Source organism: Ischnura elegans, chromosome 2, assembly GCF_921293095.1.
Source record: "Ischnura elegans chromosome 2, ioIscEleg1.1, whole genome shotgun sequence".
NCBI classification, from domain to species: Eukaryota; Metazoa; Arthropoda; class Insecta; order Odonata; family Coenagrionidae; genus Ischnura; species Ischnura elegans.
Genome location: NC_060247.1, coordinates 113,605,707 through 113,614,065, shown reverse-complemented (window position 1 = coordinate 113,614,065; position 8,359 = coordinate 113,605,707).

Below are 8,359 nucleotides of genomic sequence, written 5' to 3'. Positions count from 1 at the left end.
ATTGACATTAAAAACCAAAAATACATAAAAGTGAAAAAGAAGCGTACATTTGAAAACAAAGAGTTGCTTTTTGCTTGAGTTTTATTTTTTATTAACAGTATTAGCAATATTGACTCAGACCGGCCAAATTTTGACACACGTTTTGTTAGAACTTAGGCATCGATATATTTGTAGTAAGATTCGGAAGGGGTGTTATATTGGAGAGGAATTGGGTGGATGGGGCAGTTAAGGAGGTTTAAGGATTGGTTTACCTCCCCTCCATTCCATTCACTCCGCCATAAACCCCTTCCGAATGTTACAGCGTATGCATGGAAATAATAACTATTATAAGTGACTGATTATGTTAACTTGTACCGAAATCTTTCTCATCAATAAATAAAATGGACCCTGCAATAATTGCCTTTCCTCTCTGAGCTGACATGAAGGAGTTCCATCATGTTTCGTCTGACGCTATTGGATAATTAGGGCTGTTCTCCGAATCACACATAACTGATAATGTATAACTTTGAAAGGCGAGCCCTTAATGCTACTGCACCCACCAATTAGACTCTATTATTATAATTACGTAAGTATTCTACCGTTTAAGGCAGGTTTACACGGAGCATTTTGCAGGTATTTCCGACCTATCTATCCTCCTAACTTGGTCTTCCCTTTTTTAGCAATACACAATAAGGCCGACTCCCCTTCACTCTAACTATTAATCTTGTTACATTTCTTCCCCTCCCTCGCTAAACCAACATTCTTCCATCTAAATCAGTATTCAAGATCCCCTCCCCGCTCGGTACTCGCTCAGTGCAAACCTTCCGTCTCCCCCACAAGCTGCCTCTCCTCCCCTACCATGTCCTCCTTCCCAAGGGCACTACACGTAAAACTTCTCCGAGAACAACAACGAGACACTCAACATCATGGGAACAGTAGGAAATATTCAACACTTATCCCTTCCTGCTTTATCTAATTTTCTTTTTCTTTACAGGTACTGGGTGAAATTTTCTCGTATTTGTATACATCCATGTTTACATTAGTTCTTTCTCAGTAGGTTTTCGGAGGTATTTCACGCCCCCCTTCCTGTGTGGGCGTTTAACTGCAGTGGGTTTTTTTTTCAAGGACGAAACTCAATATTCTTAGGTTTTTCCCCCGTTTGCTCACATATTTTTACACTTGGTAACGTTAACTTACAATTTTGTATTTGCAACTTGATAATGTATTTAATTGCAATAATTTAATGTTTGACGAAGGGTTGGATGGAAGATGGGACTTTCTAGTCCCAATCTCGCCCAATAAAGACATATTATTATTATTATTATAAAATAATGTCCAGCAATTTGTCGTTCTTCCTCCTCTCGCTAGACTCTCATTTCGATGAAAATTTCTAGATGATAGCTCAGTTTTTAAACAAGTGTCTAATACTGCATGAGCAGAGACGACAGGCGGAGCTGGAGTGCTCCTTTACAGGTTTTCTCGGAACTAGAGGGTAATTGGCTCATTTGGTGTGTATGTGCGGCTTTGTGCGCGATGGAGAAATGAAAGAGGGTTGGAGACGATAGTAAAAGGGGTGCAAGGAGTAAATGCAAGGGCCAGAGTAAAGTGTGTTGAGTGATTTATGAGTGCGTAGGAATTTATTGTCGTAAAAAATACAAAGTATCGTTTAGCGGATAAGTACTGCTGGACTTGGTTAGATTTTAAATACGGGTTAGGCCATGGTGTTAAAAAATAACGAACTCTTTCCTCGTTTCTCCCAAGTCTTGTGGCATAAATTACGCCTGCATTGCCTTTATAATATCTGACAATCGCCAAGCCGCTTTTTCATTGGATCGTTCATATCGTTTGTTATGACTACCGAAGCAATCAAGGTACCCATTCCTGAACAAAATCATTGAGTATTATTTTTATCTCGTTTTGATTGTCGTCGCAGCGTTTTCGGTCATATAGTTTGTTTTTCCTTCTGTACATATTGTCTATGAAAATGAATTATGGATGTTGCCAAATTTGGCGGCCATCGGACAAAAGCAGGAGCAATGATAATGCCATACCATCATGGGTAATGCCGCAGATCTAAGCTGGCGTTCGCCTCCTTAAAATACCTATCAGCAGGCATAACAGATTTAGGGCGTCATGGGGTTGTGTTCCGAATGGCGTTATAATCCACATGATCTAATCAATAATATTAAAAATTGTTCTCATAAATAACATTAAAAATAATAATACACGTAATTGGATGGAGTTCATTTCATTTGAATCGATTGATATTTTCACAAGTAAAAGTGAAAATTTTCGGCAGTGACCCATTGGCCAATAATAAACAATCATTGTGTAACAGTCGCCTCTCCAAAAATACATTTACCTGTACTTGCAGGCGCAATAATGACCCTGGATTTTGAGGAGGCTACAATACAACCAGAATTTAGCATTAGTGCAAGAGAATCGCGAGAGGGGGAAAATCTTCCTCTTCATCGTTAGAACCGTGAAAAAATTATAAATATGCATTCCTAAAGTTGATTCTTTTTGCCTGAAAAAATGCAGTAATGGGATAAGTAACCTATGGTGTTATATTTTTTCCACATCTCTTAATTTTTATTCAGATATTCGCATCCAAACTATAAGGTGCACATAACCTGCGCCAGATGTTTTCAAGAGAGGATGTTAGGAAAGTAGAACAAGTTTGACTTGTAACGTCGGTCACGTGTAAGAGACTTTCACCAAAATTTTTATTTATTTATCTGTTATTTATTCATTTATTTTAAATACTCAACGGATTAGTCAACGGAATAATTTATATTCAAAGATATAAACATGAAAGAGATTGTAGTCATAGGTTACTTACTACTATATTAGTTGTTAAGTCTGCATGTTACAAAATTGAAAACTGCTCCAATTTTGTGAGAAACATGCTATTGAAACTGGCAGTTGACTGCCAAATTCAAACGAAGTTGACGGCTATGGCAATTGACTTTTATGAACTATTATACTGAACCAGTGCTAGTACGTCTGGAATTGGTTGCGAAGCACTGAAAAAAGAGCTCGCATCGATTATTGATGTGATCGAACTTGAACCTATCCACCTACTATCTTATATATTTCGTAACCCACGGCTTGGAGACAAGTGATTATATTTGCCACCTTTCCCGCAGTACTTTTTCAATACACATGTTTGCTATAAAGAGCTTCAGTCGAGCATTTAAAGTAATATATTTACTATCAGTTGTGTTAAATATGGGCAAAATAGGCCTAGGGAGTCAAATTGTGGTTCCTAGTAGCGTTTTAATCACATGTTCTTATCAATGATAATAATGCGTGCATTTATATGGCATAAGTATACAATGTAAGCACTGGAACTGTTGAAGGCTGGTTAAAAGCCTCCCAAATATGGCCGTCAACCATATATTTCAAATGTTGAAATGCCCAACACTTGATTGGTAGAATAGTGCATTTTAGGGCGAAAAAAACTGCCGTATGGGTACCAATTAATTTATATTGCAAGTCCCAATCTCATCCTCATTATATGAATCGGCAATCAGGAGTCCATGGAATATCAGCAAAGCCAAATGATTTTCTCATGGCGATTTTCATCCTTGGTGTGTATAGGATGTTTCCGGAGGACTCTGCAATACGTCAGGCCATCGTAAGGGAGACAATGTTAAGCATTTTTTAAACATGGGGACGCAACTCCTAAGGGCAACGCAAAACAAATGTTCATATTTTTTTCAGTTATCATGAAAACGGTTTTTCTTAGGTATCCAGCCTTTCAGACATTTTTTTAATACTTTGAATTTTTAAGAACATTCAATAATTAAGTTTGGACGACAAGGTGCGATTAAAATTGTCTTCAGCAATCTCATAATGGTTGAGATTGTGCGATCGTGTTGTCAAATTTGTGAGCTTAATTAAACTTAGGGGGTATCAGCATTCCTGTGTTTATAGAATTTAGTGAATAATGTCATATGAGTCAACTTGAACATATAAAATGGGTTACATTCGAGTAGATATTCGATAGTGAGAATCAACAATAAAATTGCGCAGCCTCAGCAGTTTTGAGATTGCTTCAGGCTGTTTTAATCCCACATTTTCGCCCAGCATTAATTATTTAATGCCCGTAGAAATACAGATTATTAGATAAAATATCAAAAATTGTGAATATCCAATAAAAAGCGTTTTCATGGCAACTGCAAAGTGCATCCAAAAATAAAGGTTTGCGTTGCCATAGATCGGTAACTAAGGAGTTGCGAGCCCATGTTTATAGAATAAAAAAATCCCTAAAATAGTCTCCCCTAACCACCACCTGAAGTAATACAGATTCCTCCTGAAACATCCCATATAACTAATTTTATGACCTGAAAAAATTAATTTCAAAATTGTGTGAGTTTTCAGACTTCCATTTTTGGAGCGTAACTTTGGAGGTCCTTCTGAAGATGGCCAAATGCGCACTTTTCGACTCCTTTTTGTGAGGGTGTACTTGGCATTCCATTTTTTATGGTTCAGTTGCTTAGGAGAAGATAAGAGCAGTTGAAGGGGATTTTTAATTTCTATGTTGGTGATCCTGCGTGGATAGATACTTCAAATATAATTAAAGAGCCGCAATATCTGTCAAGATAAGATCACAAGCACATACTAGACCCTTCGATACAGCATTCAACGTCGATGAAATATTTTTTCCTACATCTTGTGGGAGAGGGGATTCGAACGGTCTATCAAATGTAGTTTTTGAACTCTTCCGGCAAAACCTAAAGGCCTTTATGAGAAGGTTAAACAGTATTAACTTTTGAGGGTTTTTTCATTTTGTATATTTACTATGTTTGGGATGAAGTTTATGTTGTATTAATTGTCTATGTGTTTCTTCATGCATAATGTTTTCCTAAATTCAAAGTCATGCATTAATTTGGGTAAACTATAACTAACAACTTTAAATATGTAGGTAGTGATTTGGGTAAAATTGTAAACAATCCACATGTATGATATAATCTTGTGTCAAATAATGTTACCAGTTACCACCCGACCGAACGGTCGAATTGTGACTTTATTTTAATAATAATGATATTAATATCAATGGAGTCGACTCGTTTATGTAAACTGGGCTACATTGGAATAGATAACAGAGTTGGATAAGATATTCGATAGTGAAACGTGAGAAGACAGCGCGGCTATGATGTCCGAGGGAGTAGTAGGAGTTTTACGATGGCCCCTGGGATTTTTCAAAAGCCGCGAGGAGAAGATTGGCTACGAGGCCGATTCAGGGCCAGGGCCGGCAGGGGTGGCAAGTTGCCAAAGGTCGTGGTGGCCGAGTGCCAGCCTTTAGGGTCGGAATTAATTAGTCGTGCTCTGCTCCAGTTTCGCCAGTTAATGGGGGGTCGCTTTAATTTCGCTGCCATTATGGGCGAGATATTGCGAGCCCAGTGACAACGGACTGCCGCCGTGGCTGAGAGGAGGACCCTAATAAACACGAGAGCCAATCGATGGAAAAAAATATATCGTGACCGTGAAAATTACAAAAGTCATATAATCCACGAAATAATAATCATGTAATTTGGCGAAAACGCTCATTATTTTGTGAACATACTCAGAAATGTAAAAGAAATAGCAGTGGAAAAGTTCAGAATGTTCGCAGAGAGAGCGTACGATAATATTTCAGTGTAAATATATTTGAAAACATAAACATTATAAAAGTCATATAATCCACGAAAAAAATCATGTAATTTAACAAAAACACTAATTATTTTGTGAAGCTACGCAGAAATCTAAAAGAAAGAGCAGTGGAAAATTTCACCATGTTCGCTGAGAGAGCGTACGATAATATTTCAGTGTAAATGTGTTTGAAAACATATTCATTCGGACTGTTACGGTTCTTTTTTAGAATTAAGACTTGATAATGAAGGATCAAAATACTATATAGAGCAGTACTCGTTAAGATAGCATAGAAATATTTAAATTAAAATATAGGCATTGAATGTATTATCAAGAATTTTGGGTAGATGCATTATTTTTTACATTTTTTAAATTTTTCATTCGTTTCTGACCCATGAAAATGACTTTTCACGTGCACGTGAAAATTATGTTTCAAGCTACAGGCTGTGAATAGTTTTGAATTTTATTTTTGGATTCCGCATGCATGTATTACTACGGATAACACTGACTTAAGCCTGAATCACACAATCATTTGTTCCGCCCCTCTTAGTGATCAATCGAGCGATCGCTTTACGGGACCGGAAAAGTGATCGCTCTAGTGATCATTTTCCTGAATCTGACGGTCCCTCCCGCCGTCGCTTCTCGCATCATTTCCGATATCACAGCGCTATGTCGTTATAATTCCTGAAGCACGCTGAATCCGGATCTGAAGTCAGCTTGTTTCTTTCACATCGGGTTAATTTGCGAAATCATATATGTACTTAATAATATATCAATGCTTTATTTACTAATGCTATAAATATCAATCTAATGCTTATCAATCAATAATATATTTATGATCTATTTATATCTATGCTTTATTTCATTTATAGCTTTTTTATCGTTATATTTTGATAATAAAGATTGTTTTTTTGCTCTAATTTCTCAAAATTCAACACATAGAGACCTGAAACACAGCTATAAAAAATATAGCCGTATTAACTAAAATTACTATTCTTGTTTTCTCAAGTGCGCACCAAAATAATTTCCTAATAAATTGGCATTGTGTTATCGAATTTTTCATGCTAGATATGGTTCATGTATATATACTATAGTCATCATATGATACCTTAATGCAAATATAGGTTTAACATTCCGGTTAATACTCACATTTCAGGCAAAATACTCAATAATACTTTGATATAAGGTATCCGTTTAGTCGCTGAGTATATATAATATCAATTTCATTTTGAAAATATTCTTCACCTTGGGCAATTTTTATATATAATTTTTTGGACATCCTATTCTGATGGAGGTAATATGCCTATATTTTTCCTGTAATCATCAGTAATCTTAAATGCTTCATAATCACTTTTCTCTAAGTAGTCCATTTTTAAAATTCCATTTTTCCTCGTACCTGCTTTCAATTTCTGCGTGCAATCCCGGTGAAATAGTTATTCTGCCTCGTAGCTCTTAACTTCTTGGTTTTCACATTCCAGTCAAATATGCATGTAACATCAGAATCTCTAAGTTAAAATCGTACCCTACATCTATATATTGAAGTACTACATATTCACCAAGTGACAGTATTTTAAATATTGTGCGGAGACCAAATCTTCACATCGTAGCTGGATGAAATAAAAATTTTTCTCACAAGTTGATGATTCGGTTTGATTCCTTTTATGAAATATATTCACTGATCTATTCTTGATTTTTATTAAAAATAACCTGTTACTAAATTTTTTCAGTACAATCCAAGTTTTTTGCAAATTGTGATATTGGTTTTCTGATTTTTTTCTGCCATATATAAGGGAATAATTGGTGTAATCATAAAAAGATAAAGAGAATTTGGATCAAATTTGAAGTTGGAAAATACCTATCACCTGACCTCTATTCAGATACTTCAATTTAAAAAAAATTTGTTATGATCCAAATGATAAATTAACTGAACAGACATCGTTCTGTCAATTATTTTCGGGACTTGTGTCGTCAAAGTCATTAATAATAAGAAGTAGTGTATGCAAAATATTTCCAGAAATCAATCTATTTATGTGCTTCTACCTCTGCTAAAATATGTTTGTTATGTTGCGCTAGCCAAAAAGGGCTTCAAAACTGAGTGAGCAAGACGATGGCTGTGACGCTAACAATGGTAAAAAAAAATACTTTAACGTTATGCTGCACTCAAAAGTAAAATTTATTGCTCTTTCAAAAGTTTCGGGGTACAAAAATATGAATTTTGCTTTAGTATGTCTCTATTTAGTTAGGGGTTAGGTGAAAGGGATTAGGGGTTAGATGACTTTCTAGTCCCAATCTCGCCCTATAAAGACGAATTATTATTATTTATTCAGCTCTGGAAAACAAACAATCGAACAATTTTTCGTAAGAATCGACGCTAAATTCGTAAATTTATCGAAATATTGATTCACATTATCAATAATATTCTTACGATTATATGCTGCAAATCGTACCATGTCCTCACTAAATATGGAGTTCCAATATTGAAATTTTGAGCTTTATTGCTACTTTATTTAAGAGATTGCTAGGTTGGTTTTATAGTTTATGTTATACTATTTCCAGAGGAAGGGCTCCCTTTAAATTCCGTAAATATTTCAGTAATACCACGAAGCTATTTTGAACATAAATATTTATTTAATGAATATTTATGTAAATATTAATGTTTATTCAAATATATATATTGTTTAAATATTCTTTTTTATTTTTATATTTATAGTTCAGTTTAACCTGTAGTTATCTAGCTTATTCA